We start from the raw sequence: 23,153 nt of genomic DNA, 5'->3' as shown, positions 1-23,153 counted from the left end.
CTCTGGGCTGTGGCCATCTCATTGTTTCAATGTTTTCTGATTCAAGGAGCTGCTTTCCTGTTTTGCTGTGTGACAGAGGCATTGTCCTGCATGAAAATTGCTGCTGATTGAGTGATGGATGTAAGTAAGGAACCACATGTTGTGAAGAAGGTTCTGATCCACACTTGCATTCACTCTACCATATAACTGTATAAGAGGTCCAACTCCTGCTGCAGAAAACATTCCCCAAACCATGACACTTCCTCCACCGCCTTTCACTGACTTTTTAACACACTTTGGGTTCAGTCTTTCCCCAGCTTGTTGATGAACATAATGTTTCCCATCAAACCCAAATAAATTAAACTTGCTTCCATCACTAAAATGAACTGTGGACACTTCTCCTCTGTCCACACAACATGCTGATCACCAAAGGTGAGTCTAGCCTTGTGATTCTTTCAGCTAATGAGAGGTTTGGTCACTGCAGAGTTGGCTTTCAGTCCAAATGCTCTTAAACGTCGTGACATTGTATGACAAGACAGATGCTTATGTGAAGCCCCACAGGTGTTGTGTCGGTGCATTACCTTCAGGGACTCCACTCAGCTGGATCTTGGTCACAGGTAGGAGATCTTCTTCTTGTCGTGACGCCACTCTCAGTATTGCGGCCAGTAGGGACCGCCACTGCAGGTTGAGGGTCGCCTGGGGCTGATGGTGTGTGCAGTTAGTTGGAATAGCCTCCTGAGAGTGAGGCAAGCCCCAGGGCCCTGTGTAGGTGCGTAGTACCACAAGGCGCAGAATGACTCAATACAGGCAGAATGTCTTTCAGGGTTTTTACTCACAGTTGATGGCAGGGTGAGTAACCCGGGCGTAGCTGGGATGAACCAGGCGGGAACCAGGTGTCCTTCAGGCTGACTTGTGAGGGTGACTACTAACTCGCCTTCCTTAGCCCTTGGTGGTTTGGGGTGACCCCGACTTTGAGTCCCTATGGGGGTCACCCAGGGAAGTTGCTGAAGCCTCACTCCCCTTCGTTTGCCGTGTGCTTGTTGCCTGGGCCAGATCACTCCAGCTTCTTGCCTCCTGTGAGCTATGGGCCCTAACTGTGGCTACGTGGCTGCGGCTTTTGTGGTGTTGTGGCGTGGGCTTTGAGAGCCCCACACCGGCAGGTTTAGCAAAAGAAAGCTGGATCTATCTCCGCTTCGGGATCTGCCGCCCGTTTGGGCCTGGTACTCCCTAGCAGTCTCCTTACTTCCCACTCTGTGCTCTCTCTCTAGCTGGAGATGGGTTTCGGGTAGCACTCCTAGGTGACCGTTCTCCCCCGTCGGTAGCCACTGCGCGGACGCTGTCAGACTACAGCAGCCCAGGGGAAGGGGTCAGCTCTCCTCGGAGCTCCCTGGACTCTGCTCTAACTGGCTCACTGCTCCTCCTCTCCTGTTCTTGCCTACGCCACCTAGCAACCAGACTCTCTTACCACACCCCTTGAGAGGAGATGGAGGCTTTTGGCCCCCTCCACTATTCCAGTGAAGGTGAAGGCTTTTCCCCCTCCTGGGATCCCCAGGGGTCCTCTCATGGGTACATGTGTGAGAGCTGATTACTATGCGCCTGTGTACCACACCCCTGTCAGCCTTCTGGATTACCTGTGTTGTACTGTCCCCAGCATGGGTGCAGTACTCAGTGGTGCCTGACTAGGTCAGGGGCGCCACATTCCCCCTTAGTTATCACCAGCACGTCCTCGGGCTGCAAGACAACATTTTAAAATGCATAAAACATTAAAACATGTAAAACATTTTTAAAGCACCAGGTACCATACATCACCACCCTCCACCCACAAGTCCGTTGACCCACCCAAAACCCTTTCACGTTGGCCGCGACTTCAGCCACTTCTGGCAGGATGTAGAGGCGGCTTTCATGGGCTGGTGGTTTCAGGGTATACCTGGCCTGGTGGATCCGCGCCTTCAGCCTCTTCTGGCAGGATGTAGAGGCGGCCTCCACAGTTGGTGCTGACCAGGTACCCTCTTTGTGGTGGAGAGCCAGGCCCCATAAACAGGCATGCTCTCTGGTCGCAGGTAAGCCAAGGCCCTATATACGGACGGGCTCCTCCTGGTTGCAGACGAGCCAAGCCCCTAAACAGGCTGACTCTGGTGGTGGTGGTGCCCTCTGGTGTAACTATTTACACTGCGAGAGTTTGTGGCTATAGCCAGTTCATAGCCTTAAGGTTTATTTCTCACAATAGTTTTTGTGGGCACATTACTTGAACTTGAGAACGTTGCAAACAAAACTTTCCAAACTGGTCAAAACTTGCTGTACTTTACTTAAACTTAGGCAGATTCCTCTTCACCAGGGCTTGGGCCTGTAGGGCTGCGGCACCTGTTGCTTTCTTGACCTTTTTCCTCATCTGTAGTTGTCTCTTCATTAGGTCTTTGGTCTTTTCTTTCTTTATGGCTGTCTTTCCTTTCTTCTTTGGGACATGGCACTACATCTAGGGCATACCAGCCTCTTTCTCCTTGATGCAGGGTAAACTGCACTGTGTCTCCCATCTTTAAGTTTCTGCCAGGGTGTCCTCTGGGCAGATTAGCTCTGACGTCTCTCCTATTAACAAAAATGCCTTCTTTGATACCAGGTGCAACAATGAACCCGTATCCTGACTTTAGGCTGAAGTCCTCCACTACTCCTCTGCAAAGGGGTCCTCTGACCTGGGCTTTGGACCTTCTCAGTAACCTTTTTTCTTGTAGGTCTCTGGCTGTGACTTCTCTCTGCTCTGGGGATGGCGGTGCAGGGGAAAACTGGGTTCTACTGCGGCGCTGTGTCTTGCGGGCTGGATTCTGCGATGTGCAGCTTACAAGCTCCCAGGTGAGGCTTTTGGGCAGATCTTCTTCAGCAGAGGGTATCGGGTCTTCCTCGTCCCAGCGGGAATATGGCAGCATCTCCGGCTCTGGGACTAGCACTGCTGCTGGCTCCGGGGGCAACTCTTCAGCTTCTTGCCCTCCTCTCCCCCTTAGTTCTTCGCTGCACTCTGGTCGTGGCAGCGCTGGGGATGAGTGTTCCTCAGCTGGCCCAGGCGGTGGACTCTTCAGCGTGGTTGCTGCAGGGGTTGCCTTAGGGGTGTGCGGAGGAAGCATGTACTGATCCACCATCTCCTGTGGGAACTTGGCCTCCATGTCAGCCTTCAGCTGCCAGTATGCAGGGTCCTCCCCCAGCGTGGGCTTCCTAGCAGAGACCTCCTTGAACTGGGGAGCGGTGTCTGCTCTGGCCTTGCAGGCCGGGGAAAATGGTGATGCAATCTCTTGGCGGGCCGCGCCTGGCATGGCGGCGGCCTGGTCTTGGCGGGCCGCGCCCTGTTTGGCGGCGGCCTGGTCTTGGCGGGCCGCGCCCTGTTTGGCGGCGGCCTGGTCTTGGCGGGCCGCGCCCTGTTTGGCGGCGGCCTGGATCGGCGTCGCAGCTGCGATGGGATCTGTGCAGGCTGGGCTGGGCGTCGCTGCAGGGACCGGGTCTTGGTGGGCCGAGCAGGGCATCGCTGCGGCGGCCGGGGCTTGGCGGGCCGAGCAGGGCATCGCTGCGGCGGCCTGGCTCAGCGTCGCCGCGCCGGGCGCCTCTTCTGGGACCGCGGTCGTAGCAGCAGGGGTTGGAGCACTTGCGCTGGCCGGGGCAACTCTGGACTCACCCATCAGTGGCACCATCGGGATCTGAGTCGTCGCCGCTCGATCTGGCAGGCGTCGCGCGGCTCCCTCCTCGTAGGTCCGAACCGCCGCAGCCATCTCCAGAAGTTCCGTGCGTCCCTCACTGAGCTGTCGCATAATCCTGGCCTCCAGCTGATCGCAGAAGATAGCAAGCTCCCGGCACCACCAGGCAGCAGAGCCTGGTTCTGGGTATCCACGTCTGGACTCCATCCCTTCTCTCTGCAGCAGCAGGCTTGTGGCTCCTTTTCCTTCCCGCCGTCTCTGGACGCTTCCGCTCTCTTCACAAGCGAGGTCAGAACTCTGCAGGGGATCTCTGGGTAGCCACACCTCTTCGTGGGCGGTAACTTCTCCCAGCGCGGGCTGCTGTTGTTTTTCAGCGCGCTTTTCATGGTGGCAATATGGCGGCGCTTCCAATTTTTCAGGCGGACCGCCCAGGCACATGGTCACCTGTCTGAACAGGTCTAGTCCTTATCCTGTTCGTGACGCCAGATGTGAAGCCCCACAGGTGTTGTGTCGGTGCATTACCTTCAGGGACTCCACTCAGCTGGATCTTGGTCACAGGTAGGAGATCTTCTTCTTGTCGTGACGCCACTCTCAGTATTGCGGCCAGTAGGGACCGCCACTGCAGGTTGAGGGTCGCCTGGGGCTGATGGTGTGTGCAGTTAGTTGGAATAGCCTCCTGAGAGTGAGGCAAGCCCCAGGGCCCTGTGTAGGTGCGTAGTACCACAAGGCGCAGAATGACTCAATACAGGCAGAATGTCTTTCAGGGTTTTTACTCACAGTTGATGGCAGGGTGAGTAACCCGGGCGTAGCTGGGATGAACCAGGCGGGAACCAGGTGTCCTTCAGGCTGACTTGTGAGGGTGACTACTAACTCGCCTTCCTTAGCCCTTGGTGGTTTGGGGTGACCCCGACTTTGAGTCCCTATGGGGGTCACCCAGGGAAGTTGCTGAAGCCTCACTCCCCTTCGTTTGCCGTGTGCTTGTTGCCTGGGCCAGATCACTCCAGCTTCTTGCCTCCTGTGAGCTATGGGCCCTAACTGTGGCTACGTGGCTGCGGCTTTTGTGGTGTTGTGGCGTGGGCTTTGAGAGCCCCACACCGGCAGGTTTAGCAAAAGAAAGCTGGATCTATCTCCGCTTCGGGATCTGCCGCCCGTTTGGGCCTGGTACTCCCTAGCAGTCTCCTTACTTCCCACTCTGTGCTCTCTCTCTAGCTGGAGATGGGTTTCGGGTAGCACTCCTAGGTGACCGTTCTCCCCCGTCGGTAGCCACTGCGCGGACGCTGTCAGACTACAGCAGCCCAGGGGAAGGGGTCAGCTCTCCTCGGAGCTCCCTGGACTCTGCTCTAACTGGCTCACTGCTCCTCCTCTCCTGTTCTTGCCTACGCCACCTAGCAACCAGACTCTCTTACCACACCCCTTGAGAGGAGATGGAGGCTTTTGGCCCCCTCCACTATTCCAGTGAAGGTGAAGGCTTTTCCCCCTCCTGGGATCCCCAGGGGTCCTCTCATGTGTGAGAGCTGATTACTATGCGCCTGTGTACCACACCCCTGTCAGCCTTCTGGATTACCTGTGTTGTACTGTCCCCAGCATGGGTGCAGTACTCAGTGGTGCCTGACTAGGTCAGGGGCGCCACACTTACCCTGTTCAGTGCTGAACTGGCGAGCAATTCCAGCTGCAGCGTTGAAATGATTACCCATGGAAATTCTTGGCATTATCCTGTTCTCTCTTGCATTTATCTTTCGTGGGCGACCAGCCTTCTTGGGGGACTTGAAAGACTTTGTGATGTAAAGACACAATATTCTCGAAATCACAGACTTGGAATGAACAACTTCTCTTGCTATGGTTTATAGGGTCACCTCTTTGGCCTTCATCTGGGCAACCTGCAGCCGGAGGGTTTCAGTCACTTTGGCACCGCACATCATTTTTGCATAGTGAGTGAAAACTGGAAAGTTAAGCACCAGTTACATAGGGTTTGTTATATAATTAAGTAAATTAGCACCAGGTGCCAGAATAACACCAATAACTTGCAGGGATCTGAAAGTGTTCTCTAATTTTGATCCGTGTTCTTTTTCATTTATCTCATTTACATTTTTATTATGTGATTAAGAATAAATTCAATTTATAAAATAAACTTAAAATCCTGCGAGTTTCCTCATGTTGGGATATAATCACATAGGACGACACAAAGACCGCAACATTTAGGAAAGCGTGTGTTGTTCTCTAATTTTGCTCTCCAGTGTAGTAGAGCTGGTGGGATGTAGCAGAGCCGAGTCTGTTGGATGTTTGCGAGCCCGGTTTGTCGTTGTGATGTCTTGATGTGCGCTCCGGCTTCTTACGTCTGATTTATGTATTGCATTATCTTATGTCAGGGAGGTGTCACACATTTGGCAGCCTCAAACATTTGACCTCTGCTACATCTACTATATATTTGGTTACAAGTAAAATATTTTTTGTAATTTCTATTGTAAAAAGTGGGTAAATTGCATCGAGGCATCAGAGTACAGAGTGGGGGCACAGAATACCCCTGACCCCGCCAAATCCTACTGAGGCGGCAGCAGGTTCCTGTAGGGCATAGATTATAGAAGATGGGAGCTGGATGTAATTGGATACAAGGAATGTCAGGCTGTCAGTCAGAATCTGCTCCAGCTACCACTGCAGAAATGTGGAAACAACCAGACGCACATACTCCTGTCACTGGGAGTCACACCAATCCATAGAGTAGAAATCTGGAGAATCGCAGGGCAGTATGGGTAAAATATGGCTGGTTGTGAATGACTAAAATACCCAAACCCTGCACTGGTAAAAGGGGTCATCCGGAATTGAAAGAGAACCTTCCAGCATGGGTTTTTTTATGTCATAGCAGATTGAGTAGGTGCTTCTTTTTTTATAGAGATCAGGTGTGCCAATCATGAGAAATCTAGAATGTAAAAATATGCAAATTAGGCTGCAATCACACTGGGGGCGTGTCCGCTTCTTCCATGTACTCTGCACACGCCCCCAGTGCACTTCCTGCCTGATTTGCATATGGTTAATATTCTAGATTTCTCATGACTGGCACATCAGATCCTACAAAGAAGGTATCATTTTTATTGGGGGACAAACACCTACACAGCAATACCAGTGTATCCATATGTACAAACATGCTGACAGGTTCTATTTAAAGGGGATGTCCCAAAATATAAAAAAATCAGCTATCCACTGCCCGCTTCATTCATTCTCTACAGTCCTCCTCAAAGGGATAGTCAAGCGCTGTACTCAGGTATCACTCATCATCACTGGGGGTCTAAGCTGTCACCCCCCAGGATCAGAAAATTATCACCAATATGTCGATAGATAAGTTCTGATTTAAGAATAACCTCTTCATATTGACTATTCAAAAGAACTATTAAATGGAAGCAGGTGTTTTCTGTGTAATATGAGAGCAGCAGATGTAGGGGCAAAGATCCTGATTCTAGCGATGTGTCACTTAGTTTACTGGGTGCAGCAGTTGTGATACAATCACAGTTTTCTCTGCTGCAGATCTGTGTATAATCCCGGCCACACCACTGATTGGGAGCTCTCTGTGTATAACTCTCTCCACATCACTGATTGTCAGCTCTCTATGTACATTGTATATTGACAGACCATGGACTGGCAGCTTTCTGTGTACATTGTATATTGACAGACCATGGACTGGCAGCTTTCTGTGTACATTGTATATTGACAAACCATGGACTGGAAGCTTTCTGTGTACACTGTATACTGACAGACCATGGACTGGAAGCTTTCTGTGTACATTGTATATTGACAGACCATGGACTGGCAGCTTTCTGTGTACACTGTATACTGACAGACCATGGACTGGCAGCTTTCTGTGTACATTGTATATTGACAAACCAAGGACTGGCAGCTTTCTGTGTACATTGTATATTGACAGACCATGGACTGGCAGCTTTCTGTGTACATTGTATATTGACAGACCATGGACTGGCAGCTTTCTGTGTCCATTGTATATTGACAAACCATGGACTGGAAGCTTTCAGTATACAGTGTACATTGACAGACCATGGACTGGCAGCTTTCTGTGTACACTGTATATTGACAGATCATGGAATGGAAGCTTTCTGTGTACATTGTATATTAACAAACCATGGAATGGAAGCTTTCTGTGTGCACTGTTATGGACAGACAATGGATTGACCGCTTTATGTGTGCACTGCATATTGAAAGACCATGGAATGACAGCTTTCTGTGTGCACTTGTCAGGGCCAGGTGGACGGGCAGACCCAGGAGGTGGATCCACTGGGCCGAACTCCTAGATGGTAGTAAAGAGTCCGGTAGCTGGGGCACTATAAACAGCAGAACAGTCCGTGCACACGAGTATAGCGGAGAAGTCCCTGGGACCACGGAGTCACGGGTGGTAGTCCGGGTGACGCAGCTCTGGTTCGGAAGCCGAGATGGTGTCAGGCGGGGTCCGGAACCTTTGCAGCGAGGTGATGAGTCACCGCAGGGATCCGGGATGGTGCGGACTGTCAGGATGGCAGATGGACAGCGTTCGGGGTTCGGGATACGGCAGGACTGGATGGCGAGGCAGGCACGGCTCTACGAGAGAGAGAGGTAAGTACATGCACAGAAACACCAGGAGACCTGACTCCTAGCTTAGGAAACACGAAGATCAGGCCCCGCCCCCTTGGACAATAACCCCCTATATACCCTGTACCTGTTTAGCCTCATTTCCTGTTAATGGACGCTGGCCCTTTAAGAAAGGGTCAGTGACCGCGCGCGCGCCCTAATGCGCATGCGCGCCGCCCGGGTGCCAGAAGCCAGGGAAGGAGGCTGCGAGGAGGACGCAGGGGAGCCGGCCAGGGCCTGGGAAGCCGTCGGGCGCCGGGATCGGAGACCAGGGGGCCTGGGAAGGACGGGCACCGGAGGCTGGAGAGCGGGGAGCGTGGCAGGTGAGCCGGGGAGCGGGGGTGAGGACCCGGGGAGCGTGACAGTACCCCCCCCCCCCACGCCCCCCTCCCCGCAACCGGGACATGAAGGCACGGATCAGAGGAGTGCCCACGTTCTCCCTGGGCTCCCAGGACCTATCCTCAGGACCATACCCTTCCCAGTCCACCAGGAAGAACTGTCGACCTCGTACGGTCTTCATGGCCACGATATCCCTTACCGCATAGATGTCGTCATCGGCAATAGGTGGAGGAGCCGGACTGGCAGCAGCGGAGAAGGGACCAAGGACAACCGGCTTGAGCAGGGAGACGTGGAATGAGTTGGGTATCCTCATCGTGGCCGGGAGCTGTAGCTTGTAGGAGACCTCATTGATCTTGTTGAGGACTTTAAACGGCCCAATGTAGCGAGGACCCAGCTTGTATGATGGTATCTTCAGGCGGACGTACTGGGAAGCAAGCCAGACGAGATCTCCAGGAGAGAAGCACGGAGGGTCCAGACGTTTCTTGTCAGCGTGTCTTTTCATCCGCAGGGAAGCACGCCCAAGGGACGCTTTGACAGAGTCCCAAATGGTTGCAAAGTCACGGGCTACTGTATCTGCAGCAGGGACATCCGAAGAAGGAGATACAGGCAATGGGATGGAAGGCTGGAGTCCGTAAACGACATGGAAGGGAGAGCTGGAGGAGGACTCACTGACGTGGTGGTTGTGGGAGAATTCAGCCCAAGGAAGAAGAGCGGACCAGTCGTCGTGATGGGCGTTAACATAGTGACGTAAGAAAGAGGTCAAGATTTGATTGACCCTCTCTACCTGGCCATTAGACTGAGGATGGTATGCAGATGAAAAGTCCAGAGTCACTCCCAGATGTTTACAGAGAGCCCTCCAGAAGCGGGAGGTGAACTGAGTTCCTCTGTTGGATACGATGTGTAATGGAAAGCCATGCAAGCGGAAGATGTGTTGTATAAAGGCGTCCGCGAGTTCCTGAGCAGAGGGCAGTCCAGCCATAGGGACGAAATGGGCCATTTTAGAGAACCGGTCCACCACGACCCATATGACTGTGTGTCCGGAGGACAATGGCAAGTCCGTAATAAAGTCCATTGCTATGTGTTGCCACGGAACTGACGGTATCGGCAGAGGCAGAAGACGGCCATATGGGAGGTGTTTGGGCGTCTTGTTCCTGGCACAAGAGGAACAGGCGGATACAAAAGCAGCGACGTCCGTGCGAAGGGATGGCCACCAGTAATGACGTACAATCGCACCCCATGTCTTTTTCTGACCAGCATGACCGGCTGTTTTCGAGGCATGACCCCAGTGTAACACTTTTTCCCTGTCTACCTCGGAGACATAGGTTTTCCCAGGCGGTATCTGGGCCAGGGTGACAGGGGCCACCGGAATGATTTTGCTAGGACAGATGATGGGTTGGGTAGTCTCTTCCTCCTGCTCCATGGGCATGAAAGACCTGGACAAGGCATCAGCACGTACATTCTTGTCCGCGGGTCGGAAGTGGAGCTGGAAATCAAACCTGGCAAAGAATAGTGACCACCTGGCTTGCCGTGGGTTCAGTCGCTGAGCGGACCGCAGGTATTCCAAGTTCTTGTGATCCGTGTAAATAATCACGGGGTACACTGCTCCTTCCAGAAGGTAGCGCCATTCCTCCAGAGCCAGTTTGACTGCCAAGAGCTCTCGGTCACCGATGGTGTAGTTGCGTTCAGGCGCTGAGAAGCCCTTGGAGAAGAATCCGCAAGTCACCATCCTCCCGGAGGAGGACTTTTGCATGAGCACTGCTCCGGCTCCTGAGGAGGAGGCATCCACCTCCAAGGTGAACTGGCGGTTTAACTCCGGACGGTGAAGTACAGGAGAGGAGGCAAATGCCCGCTTCAGAGAGCCAAACGCGGCGTCAGCCGCAGGTGACCAGTCCTTAGGATTAGCCTCCTTCTTAGTCAGGGCGGAGAGAGGAGCAGTCAAGGCAGAGAAGTGAGGGATAAACTGGCGGTAGTAGTTGGCGAATCCCAGGAAGCGTTGGATTGCCTTCAGTCCAGAAGGAGGAGGCCAGTTGAGAATGGCGGAGACCTTCTTGGGATCCATTTGCAGTCCGGTATCTGAGATGATGTACCCCAGGAAGGGGAGAGAAGACTGCTCAAAGACACACTTCTCATACTTTGCGTACAGACGATTCTCCCTCAGTCTTTGTAGCACCAGCTGTACGTTTTCTCTGTGGGTTTGGAGGTCCGGAGAGAAGACAAGGATGTCATCTAGATACACTACCACACAGATGTAGAGAAGGTCCCGGAACACGTCGTTCACCAGTTCTTGAAAGACGGCAGGAGCGTTACACAGGCCGAAGGGCATCACGCAGTATTCATAATGTCCATCGCGCGTATTGAACGCGGTTTTCCATTCGTCACCAGATCGGATGCGTACCAGATTGTAAGCACCCCGAAGATCCAGCTTGGTGAACACACGTGCTCCTCTAAGCCGGTCAAACAATTCGGGAATGAGCGGCAGTGGGTACTTGTTTTTTACGGTGATTTGATTCAAACCCCGGTAGTCTATGCATGGGCGTAAGTCGCCCTCTTTCTTCTTGACAAAGAAGAAACCTGCTCCAGCAGGAGAGGAGGATCTCCGAATGAACCCCCTTGCCAGGCTCTCTGAGATGTAAGCAGACATGGCCCTTGTTTCGGCTGGAGATAAAGGATATATCCGTCCTCGTGGTGGTGTTGTTCCTGGGAGCAGGTCGATGGCACAATCGTATGGACGATGTGGCGGCAGTACCTCGGATTCCTTTTTATCAAAAACATCTGCAAAGGACCAATAGGCCGAGGGCAGCCCCGGTAGGTTCTCTGGAACCGGAGGTCGTCGGATGGGTTGTATGGACTTTAGGCACCTCTCATGACACGAAGAGCCCCATCGGGTGATTTCGCCAGTGCCCCAACTGACTGATGGTTCGTGTGTCCGCAACCATGGAAGTCCCAGCAGGATCTGGTGGGACATGTGTGGGAGGACGTAGAAAGCGATGTTCTCGGTGTGAAGGGCACCGATACGCAGTTCGACCGGCCTGGTGATCCAGGAGATGGTGTCAGAGAGGGGTCTCCCATCCACCGAGGCAATCACAAGGGGCTTGTCGAGTGGAGTAACAGGCACCCGGTACTTGTCCACCGTGGTCTGCTGGATGAAATTGCCTGCTGCCCCGGAATCGAGGTAGGCATCAGCCGTGAACCGCGTCTCTCCCGTTGTCACTTGCACTGTCCATGTAACCGGGTCAGAGAGAGTCCCAGCACCTAGGGTGGCCTCTCCTACCAACCCTAGGCTTTGGAGTTTCCCGGCCTCTCTGGACAGGAGCGTAGCAGGTGTGTGTCCTCACCGCAGTAAAAGCAGAGACCCTTGGCGAGCCGCTCTGCTCGACGTTGTTCAGACTGACGCACTTGGTCGATCTGCATGGGCTCGTGGACGGGAGCCCCAGCTGTCGATGACTGAAGTACGGAGGGTTTCTGCGGAGGAGGGGAATGCCGTACCGGACGTCTCTCACGGGAAGCTTCCTTGGATCGCTCCTGAAAGCGAATGTCCACTCGAGTCGCTAGGGCAATCAGGGCATCTAGGGTGGTCGGTACGTCACGACCCGCCAGCTCGTCTTTAATTCGCCCTGAGAGTCCTTCCCAGAAGGCGGCGGTTAGGGCCTCGTTGTTCCACCCTAGTTCTGAGGCCAGGGTGCGAAACCGGATCGCGTATTGACCCACCGTCAGAGTCCCCTGACGTAAGCGGAGAAGAGACGAAGCAGACGCGGAGGCGCGTCCGGGCTCATCGAAGGTACCACGGAATGCCTGCAGGAAGTCCTGGATGTTCGTGGTCACAGGATCCCCCTTCTCCCACAAGGGGTTCATCCACGCCAGTGCCTCACCCTCTAGATGGGACATGATGAAGGCGACCTTGGCTTGGTCGGAGGCAAACAAATGCGGCAGCTGCGTGAAATGAAGGGAGCATTGGTTTAAGAAGCCCCTGCAGGTCTTGGGGTCTCCGGCGTACCGGGGTGGTGAAGCCAACCGAAGTCTGGTGGTATCTGAAGAAGTGGCCACAGGAGCTGGAGCCGTGGCTTGACTAGTGGAAGCCCGGGATGTCGAAGTCGTAACTGCCGCTTGTAGCGTGTTCAGGCGGGCGTCCACAGAAGACATGAATTGCAGCATGCGGGTCTGAGTCTCACGCTGGCGTTGGAGTTCCTCCTGTACGGCTGCTAGTGCTGCAGCGGGATCCATGGCCTGATCTTACTGTCAGGGCCAGGTGGACGGGCAGACCCAGGAGGTGGATCCACTGGGCCGAACTCCTAGATGGTAGTAAAGAGTCCGGTAGCTGGGGCACTATAAACAGCAGAACAGTCCGTGCACACGAGTATAGCGGAGAAGTCCCTGGGACCACGGAGTCACGGGTGGTAGTCCGGGTGACGCAGCTCTGGTTCGGAAGCCGAGATGGTGTCAGGCGGGGTCCGGAACCTTTGGAGCGAGGTGATGAGTCACCGCAGGGATCCGGGATGGTGCGGACTGTCAGGATGGCAGATGGACAGCGTTCGGGGTTCGGGATACGGCAGGACTGGATGGCGAGGCAGGCACGGCTCTACGAGAGAGAGAGGTAAGTACATGCACAGAAACACCAGGAGACCTGACTCCTAGCTTAGGAAACACGAAGATCAGGCCCCGCCCCCTTGGACAATAACCCCCTATATACCCTGTACCTGTTTAGCCTCATTTCCTGTTAATGGACGCTGGCCCTTTAAGAAAGGGTCAGTGACCGCGCGCGCGCCCTAATGCGCATGCGCGCCGCCCGGGTGCCAGAAGCCAGGGAAGGAGGCTGCGAGGAGGACGCAGGGGAGCCGGCCAGGGCCTGGGAAGCCGTCGGGCGCCGGGATCGGAGACCAGGGGGCCTGGGAAGGACGGGCACCGGAGGCTGGAGAGCGGGGAGCGTGGCAGGTGAGCCGGGGAGCGGGGGTGAGGACCCGGGGAGCGTGACAGCACTGTATATAGACAAACCATGGACTGGCAACTTTCTGTGTACACTGTATATTGACAGACCATGGACTAGTAGCTTTCTGTGTACACTGTATATTGACAGATCATGGAATGGAAGCTTTCTGTGTACATTGTATATTAACAAACCATGGAATGGAAGCTTTCTGTGTGCACTGTTATGGACAGACAATGGATTGACCGCTTTATGTGTGCACTGCATATTGAAAGACCATGGAATGACAGCTTTCTGTATGCACTGTATATAGACAAACCATGGACTGGCAACTTTCTGTGTACACTGTATATTGACAGACCATGGACTGGCAGCTTTCTGTGTACACTGTATATTGACAGACCATGGACTGGCAGCTTTCTGTGTACACTGTATATTGACAGACCATGGACTGGCAGCTTTCTGTGTACACTGTATATGGACAGACCATGGACTAGTAGCTTTCTGTGTACACTGTATATTGACAGACCACGGACTGGCAGCTTTCTGTGTACACTGTATATTGACAGACCATGGACTGGCAGCTTTCTGTGTACACTGTATACTGACAGACCATGGACTGGCAGCTTTCTGTGTGCACTGTATACTGACAGACCATGGACTGGCAGCATTCTGTGTACACTGTATATTGACAGACCACGGACTGGCAGTTTTCTGTGTACACTGTGTTTTGACAGAAAACTGTTAAATCAGTGGTGGGGGCAGGGTTGGACTAAGACACCAGACACCTAGTCCTGCAGTGATAATCTCCTGATGATAAAACACTGATTGTATTGAAACAAAAACCCAACCCACTAAGTGACGTATCACTGGAATAAGAGAATAAGGAATCAGTTTTTTTGAATTTTTACAGCGTTTTTAATGTTGCGAACATGTTTTAAAATTTGCACCCTGAGCTTATGTCGCGGGCGGGGAGGAGGGTGTCAGCACACTACGCTCACCCCTTCTGCTCGGGTCCGGCGGCTGCTGCTCAGCGGTGGCTCGAGCGGTGGGCCGGATCCCGGGGGTTTCTCGAGCGGCACTCCTCGCCCGTGAGTGAAAGGGGTTTGTTGGGTGTGGGGATTGTTTATAGTCCGTGACGCCACCCACGGTTGTGGTGATTTCACCACCGCTGCTCAATACGGGGATCCCGGGGATGGTGATGCGGAGCAGCCAGGTATTGTGTTGCCCCTCCGTGGGTAGGGGTTGGTGATCCCGGGGCCCGGTGATGGCTTGTGAGGTGCAGGGCCTGGTGGGCGCAGGGACGCGGGGGCAGCGCTGTGCCTTGCGGCACTGTGGTACTCACTCAGCCTGAGACGTTGACACAGTTTTTGGTAAACAAACGGCTGGTTGGACGGGTCCCTCGGACGGTTCACGGTGCTGCGGTTCCCTGCAGTTGGCGGTGATGGTCACTATTCCCTGCACCTATGTTACATCTATTGGTAGCGATGGGTTCCCACCGGTTACCCGCTCCCCGACTACAATCTGGGCCGGAGGAGCTCCACACTTTGCCCGCAGGCGCTGGCCCTGGGGAAACTGGTGCCCTGGCGGTGGCGGTGTCTCCCCTGTAATGGTTGAGCTGTTGCCTTCAATCGGGACTTGGTTGTTGGGGGATCTACGTCCCCTTCACTGACGGATTCGGCAAATTATGGCGACTCCTAGCCTTGCCGGGGTCCGAGAGGCCCCTGCCCTGGTGCTGACTGTCCTTTGCACGCTGCTCCAGACCGCCGGGTCACCACCCGTCCGCGGTCCTTCCAGGAACCTCCAAACAGTCCCACTCCAGACAATCTCCGCCGTCTGCTGACCTTGCTGTCTCTGTCCAGGCACACAGCCTCAGACCACTTCAGGCTGTACTAAACTGCCACTTTGCACTTTCTCTACTTTCACTTCTCTGTCACTTCAGCTTTCTTCTTCAGCTTCAGCTCCACTACACTTCACTTCCTTCCACTTCCTCCTCCCTGGCTGAACTCCTCTCTAGCCCTCAGCTAGGCCTCCATTCTCTTCAAACTCCACACTCTATCTGCCTGCTTCTTCCTGCCTCCAGGGCTGTGAACTCCTTGGTGGGTGGACACCAACCGCCTGGCTCCACCCCCTGGTGTGGACACCAGCCCCTGGAGGAAGGCAACAAGGATTTCTGGTTAGCTGGTGTACCTGCAGGGAATGTGGGGTGTGTGTGTTGTTGTGACCTGTGACCCCTGGCTTGCCCAGGGCGACACATTCCCCCTTAGCAAAATGCAGACCGTCCGCGGGCTGCCGTCCAACACCGGTTTTATTTTTCTGTAAAAGATAACATATAATAAAATAACATATTTACATTTTTAATAACTCTTTCCAAAACGGGAGGCACATTTCTTTAATGTTGCATAACGGTTTACGGTTACGGTTTCCGCTCTCTCCCACCCAAGCAACCTGGCCCTGATGCTGCCCCTAAAGCCCAGGCAGCACCCCTTGACCCACAGTCCAGCACACGGTACCCGAGCGGGATCTGTCCTTTCCTCCAGAGGGTAGCCACCGGTTCCTTTGGTGGCTGGGCCCCAGCCTGCTCTGCTCAGGGCCCTCCCTCCAACCTGCCTCTCCGGAGGCGGCATTGCGGAAAACGGTAACGGCAAACAACATATTTACAAGCCACTTAACGTTTGTGGGTGCCCTGCAAGTTCACGGGCTTGTCCATGGATAGTTCCCATGCAAAACACTTTTTAAACGGTCCCCACGGGGACAACGGTGCCGGCTCCGGCCGGTTGCAAATCACAAAGAATCAGGTTAAACTTCGGTTAATCATTTTTCATCATTCACTGTAAACTTTTCAAACAAACACAAAGGTGGTCCCAACGGGGACTGCTGCAGCGGGCATCCGCTGCCCTTGAGGCGGCTACCACCGCAGGGGGTCGGCCCTCTCCGGGACCGAGCGGTACATGGGGTTTTCTTCCCACTGGCAGTTCAACCCCGAACCGCTAACAGCCGTTAGGAATGGCGGCGGAGGCGACATGCTTGGGACCTCTTCCTCCATCAACGACATTCTCTCCGGACCCCCAGCCGCGGTGCTGATGTCCGTCTCCCACTCAATCAGGGCCGGTTCTGGGGTTTGGGTGGACTGATCGCGACGCGGCACGGCTGCAGCGGCCCCTTGCTCACGGGCCCCCACTACGGCAACCATCCTTCGCATCTCTGCCTTCCAATCCATCAACTGCTGCAGGCTCTGCGCCCTCACCTTCACGCAGAATCGGCCCAACTCCCGCTCCAGCCATGCAGCGGTCCCGGCGGGGAGTTCACCCGGGCCACAGTCCTCAAAAGCTACTCCGCCTCGTTTCCCCCAGAGCTTCGGTACTCCGGTGGCGGGTATTCCCGCACTCCAATTCGAGGACGCTGCCATTTCTCCATCTGCGTCCCCCTTAGCTCTTTTCGGCCACTCCCCTATCGGGGCGGAGTTCTGGCCTTCGCGCCTCTGCTGCTCGAGAAGACGCTCGAGCGGGAACTTTTCGCGCCAAAGATGGCGGCTTCTGAAATTTTCCTGCCGTATATCTCCGGCGGTAACAAGGCGCACCTCTACCAAACGGCAGAGCGGTAAGATCCTGTTCGTGACGCCAAGTTGTCGCGGGCGGGGAGGAGGGTGTCAGCACACTACGCTCACCCCTTCTGCTCGGGTCCGGCGGCTGCTGCTCAGCGGTGGCTCGAGCAGTGGGCCGGATCCCGGGGGTTTCTCGAGCGGCACTCCTCGCCCGTGAGTGAAAGGGGTTTGTTGGGTGTGGGGATTGTTTATAGTCCGTGACGCCACCCACGGTTGTGGTGATTTCACCACCGCTGCTCAATACGGGGATCCCGGGGATGGTGATGCGGAGCAGCCAGGTGTTGTGTTGCCCCTCCGTGGGTAGTGGTTGGTGATCCCGGGGCCCGGTGATGGCTTGTGAGGTGCAGGGCCTGGTGGGCGCAGGGACGCGGGGGCAGCGCTGTGCCTTGCGGCACTGTGGTACTCACTCAGCCTGAGACGTTGACACAGTTTTTGGTAAACAAACGGCTGGTTGGACGGGTCCCTCGGACGGTTCACGGTGCTGCGGTTCCCTGCAGTTGGCGGTGATGGTCACTCTTCCCTGCACCTATGTTACATCTATTGGTAGCGATGGGTTCCCACCGGTTACCCGCTCCCCGACTACAATCTGGGCCGGAGGAGCTCCACACTTTGCCCGCAGGCGCTGGCCCTGGGGAAACTGGTGCCCTGGCGGTGGCGGTGTCTCCCCTGTAATGGTTGAGCTGTTGCCTTCAATCGGGACTTGGTTGTTGGGGGATCTACGTCCCCTTCACTGACGGATTCGGCAAATTATGGCGACTCCTAGCCTTGCCGGGGTCCGAGAGGCCCCTGCCCTGGTGCTGACTGTCCTTTGCACGCTGCTCCAGACCGCCGGGTCACCACCCGTCCGCGGTCCTTCCAGGAACCTCCAAACAGTCCCACTCCAGACAATCTCCGCCGTCTGCTGACCTTGCTGTCTCTGTCCAGGCACACAGCCTCAGACCACTTCAGGCTGTACTAAACTGCCACTTTGCACTTTCTCTACTTTCACTTCTCTGTCACTTCAGCTTTCTTCTTCAGCTTCAGCTCCACTACACTTCCCTTCCTTCCACTTCCTCCTCCCTGGCTGAACTCCTCTCTAGCCCTCAGCTAGACCTCCATTCTCTTCAAACTCCACACTCTATCTGCCTGCTTCTTCCTGCCTCCAGGGCTGTGAACTCCTTGGTGGGTGGACACCAACCGCCTGGCTCCACCCCCTGGTGTGGACACCAGCCCCTGGAGGAAGGCAACAAGGATTTCTGGTTAGCTGGTGTACCTGCAGGGAATGTGGGGTGTGTGTGTTGTTGTGACCTGTGACCCCTGGCTTGCCCAGGGCGACACACTTACGAGTAGTGAGGTCTATAAAAATAAGCCCACAGGGACATGTTGCCCAATAAACGACATTGGAGGAGCGACAATTTATAAATTGCAAGATTTTATAGGTTCTTGATTGTGAGCTCACGGTGCGAATTTTAGAACATGTTCGCGACATTAAAAACGCTGCAAAAATTCAAAAACCTGAGGAAATGGCCGTGCTTAAAAATATACCCAAACATTTCAAAGAAAAAATGGCTGCAATTGGCGACATTTGAAATTTCGGGGAATAGACAAAAAGTCAATCTGGGGGCAAGAGGAGGTGACACAAAAAACAACTTACATAGAAAAGAAGATAACATAAATAGATAACAGTCCTGGACACCATAAAGCCAAAAGGCTGAAATGACGCTGTCAGTTTTAAGCCATTTCTCTCATAATGCCTGGCCTCATTAAATATTCCAATATTTCCTTGAATACTATACAGTGGTCGCTGCCGCTGTGGGGGAGAGGGATTCCTATGTATATACACAGTAGGTATATATTTATACTATATAAGGGGAAGTGTGGTCTTTGTCAGGTGTCCCAGCTGAAATCATGATTTTAACTGTATGTCTTTTTTATAGATCTGGCTGGTCCCTCTTTGTTGACTGCTGCTGAGGAGCCTATATGTGGCAATATATAAAGAATATAAAGAATGTTTAACATCTAGCAACATCTCAGCATGCCAAGTGTTATCACGGACACTTCTTTCTTTTCTGTCTATGTTTTGTACATATTGAGGTCATGGGCTTATAAGTCTTCACATATAGGGTCCATATAGAGCTAAATATAATTTATCTATACCTGCGGGTATTTATGTGCTTTATAATGCTTCTGTTGCCCTTACTGTGCCTGACCTTAAGATGGTGTCCTCGGCTTCCTGCCTGTGCGTGCGCCGGCTCCCTGACACTTCTTCCTCTGCCTGGCATCCAATTAGGTGTCTGTGTGCTGCAGCTGCGCACTATGATTTCCAGGATGCCAACATGCAGTGGAGAATGGGCGTCGATGAGCCGGCGCATGCCGCCGTAGGCCGGTGAGCAGTATACGGGAGGGATTTAAACAACCAGACACACAGTCCCTACACCTCCTGACGAAGGAGTTGCGAAACGCGCGTCGAGGTGCGAGCGGTGTGTCTTGGTCTGGGCATTAATCGGTGGGTATCTCCCCCATGAGAGCACTGGTTCTCCTCTTTGCAATTGATGGCTTTCCTGCAATATTTGATGGACAGAGTTTATTAGGCTAGGTTCACACTTCCATTAAATTGTATCAGTCACAATCCGCTGGTCTGGTAAACAACGGAATCCGTTTAGCAGATTCCATTGTTCCCATAGACTTGTATGAGCGGCGGATTGTGACTGATGATGCTGCGTTGCATCCTCCACCCGACTGATCAGTTGTGGATGACTGACCACCGGGCGGAAGGAACGCAGCCTGTAACGTTTTTTGAGCAGTGCAGTCCGTAGGCTTTCGCTGCGCATGCTCTGGCTCCCTGCACACGTAACCAGCTTTGCTTAGTTACCCGATATTTACCCTGGTTACGTGTGCAAGGAGCCAGCGCTAAGCGTTGTATGCTGGTAACCAAGGTAAATATCGAGTAACCAAGCAAAAGTGCTTTGCTTGGTTACCCGATATTTACCCTGGCTACATGTGCAGGGAGGCCGACACTTCCCCGCTCGGCTCTGCCCCCTCCTGAACTCCGCACTCCCCTCACACACACACACACTCACTCACCTGTCCCCAGCCATGCAGACCGCGGCACTGACGTCCTCAGCGCCATGGCCCCGTTCGGCTCCACCCACCCCGCACTCCGCCCCCCGCACACAACGGAGTCCGACAATGAAATGTATTCTTTATCATCCACTGTACAACGCATCAGTCACATGCGTCAAGCAGCGCATGTGACTGATGCAAAACAACGGAAATGTGAACCTAGCCTTAGGCAGTATTTACTCCAATGCATATAGCTTTTCTATAGCAGACTAGGTATGGATAGCAATTAACTGATATATTAGCTCAGTATTGGAGGCATTACATTTAATGTTCATCAACCCATGTTATTATCACTAGAGATGAGCGAACCGGTCGCGGTTCGGCTCGAGGTGGTTCGCCGAACAGAGGTCTCGTTCGAGTTCAGTTCGTCGAACGTTCGACGAACCGAACTCGAACGTATAGGCTATAATGGGAGGCAATCACAAACACATAAAAATGCATTATAAATGTACACAAACAGTTAATAAACATTGCCATAACACTTACCGGTCCTCGCGATCCCTTCTGCACTCTGTCTCCTGCCGCTATTCCATCCGATGATCGCTGAATCCTCCCGGTGACCTGCACTGCCAGCAGAGATGCAGGACCTATCGTGACGTCAAAATAGCCATGTGACCAGTCATGTGGCTATTATCTCATTGGCTACAGACTGGTCACATGACTATGACACATCATATAGGACCTGCGAGTGCATCTCTCCGGTACACGGTGCACATATGTGTATCGCCGTGTACCGGCGACATGCTCTAGCACACGGTCGACTCCCCGTTCCGTTAGGGACCGGCTGACACAGCCGGTCATTAACGGAGATCACCGTTGCCATAGCAACGCAGTTAGCGGTGACGTCACCGCTAACCGCGGCTCCGAGAGCACCGTTGCTATGGTAACGCGTCTGTCAGCGTTACCGCTAGCAGCCAGCAGTGATCACTCACGGAGTGAAGGCTGCACGCTGCTGCACGATTGTAGTGAGCATTGTAGTGAGGATGGAGGTTCCCCAGCCCCAAGTGATGAGCTGGTGAATCTCATCCTTCCTCACTACAATCGTCACTACTACTACACTAGAAAGAAAGAAGACAGAAGAGCAGGATCGTGGAGGGCTGACAGGGGGTAATAAAGATGGAGTCTCTAATGTGTCTGTGTATTTATTTCTATTAAAGTATTTTTCCTCTGTGTGGTGTCTTTTTTTTAACCCTTTATTGGAGATTCTTAATGGCCGGGTCAAACGTGCCTGACATTAAGAATCTCTGGCTTAATACTGGCTAGTAAAACAAAGCCAGTATTAACTCATGATTACCCAACAAGCCACCCGGCTCCAGGGCTGTTGGAAGAGTTGGATACAGCGCGAGATGATGGCGCTTCTATGAGAGCGCCATTTTCTGGGACGGCTGCGGACTGAAATCCGCAGCAGAGGCGCCCACAAACCTCGGGCTAACCTGTGCTGCGGATTCCAATCCCCAGCTGCCTAGTTGTACCCGGCTGGACACAAAAATAGGGCGAAGCCCACGTCATTTGTTTTTTAATTATTTCATGAAATAAGTGAAATAATTAAAAAAAACGGGCTTCCCTATATTTTTGGTTCCCAGCCGGGTACAAATAGGCAACTGGGGGTTGGAGGCAGCCCGTGGCTGCCAGCTGTACCTGGCTAGCATACAAAAATATGGCGAAGCCCACGTCATTTTTTTGGTGGGCAAAAAACTTCTGCATACAGTCCTGGATGGAGTATGCTGAGCCTTGTAGTTCTGCAGCTGCTGTCTGCTCTTCTCCATACAGACAGACAGCAGCTGCAGAACTACAAGGCTCAGCATACTCCATCCAGGACTGTATGCAGATTTTTTTTGCCCCCTGAAAAAATTATGTGGGCTTCGCCATATTTTTGTATGCTAGCCAGGTACAGCAGGCAGGTACGGCTGCCCCCAACCCCCAGTTGCCTATTTGTACCCGTCTGGGAACCAAAAATAAAGGGAAGCCCTTTTTTTATTATTTCATGAATTTCATGAAATAATTAGAAAACAAATGACGTAGGCTTTGCCCCATTTTTGTGTCCAGCCAGGTACAACTAGGCAGCTGGGGATTGGAATCCGCACCACCGGTTGGCCTGAGCTTTCTGGGCCCCACTGCTGCGAATTGCAGTCTGCAGCCACCTCAGAAAATGGCATTTTCATAGAAGCGCCATCTTCTGGCGCTGTATCCAACTCTTCCAGCACCTGCCTGCTATACCTGGCTAGCATACAAAAATATGGCGAAGCTCACGTCCTTTTTTTGTAGTTTTTTGGCAAAAAAAATAAAAAATGCTTCCCTGGATTTTCCATTGCCAGTGAAGGTAACACCAAGCAGTGGGGGTTAGCAGCCAGTAGCTGCTTGGATTACCCTTAGCTAGCAATACAAAAAATGCAGCGGGAGCCCATATGTATTTTTTTTAATTATTTATTTAAATAACTAAAAATAAAATGGGCTTCCCTGTATTTTGATTGCTGGACATCACAGTGCTGTAAAAATAAATCTTTAAAAAAATGACGTAGCGCTCCGCGGTATTTTTGATTCTCAGCGCAGATAAAGCAGACAGCTATGGGTTGCCACCCCCATCTGCCTGCCGTTACCTTGGTTGTCAATCAAAATACAGGGAAGCCCATTAATTTTTTCTATTTAAAAAATAGTTAAAAAAAAAATTACGTTGGGTCCCCCCATTTTTGATAGCCAGCTAGGGTAAAGCAGACGGCTGTAGCCTGAAAACCACAGCTGGCAGCTTTACCGTGGTTGGGGATCCAATGTGGAGGTCCCCTCAGGCTCTTTTTTATAATTATTTTATAAATATTAATAATTACACAATAAAAGTAGGGTCCCCCCCAAATTGGATCACCAGCCAAGGTAAAGCGGACAGCTGTGGTCTGGTATTCTCAGGGTGGGAAGGTCCATAGTTATTGGGCCT

The sequence above is a fragment of the Anomaloglossus baeobatrachus genome, unplaced genomic scaffold, assembly GCF_048569485.1.
Source record: "Anomaloglossus baeobatrachus isolate aAnoBae1 unplaced genomic scaffold, aAnoBae1.hap1 Scaffold_2756, whole genome shotgun sequence".
NCBI classification, from domain to species: domain Eukaryota; kingdom Metazoa; phylum Chordata; class Amphibia; order Anura; family Aromobatidae; genus Anomaloglossus; species Anomaloglossus baeobatrachus.
Note: the sequence above shows the minus strand (reverse complement) of the source record.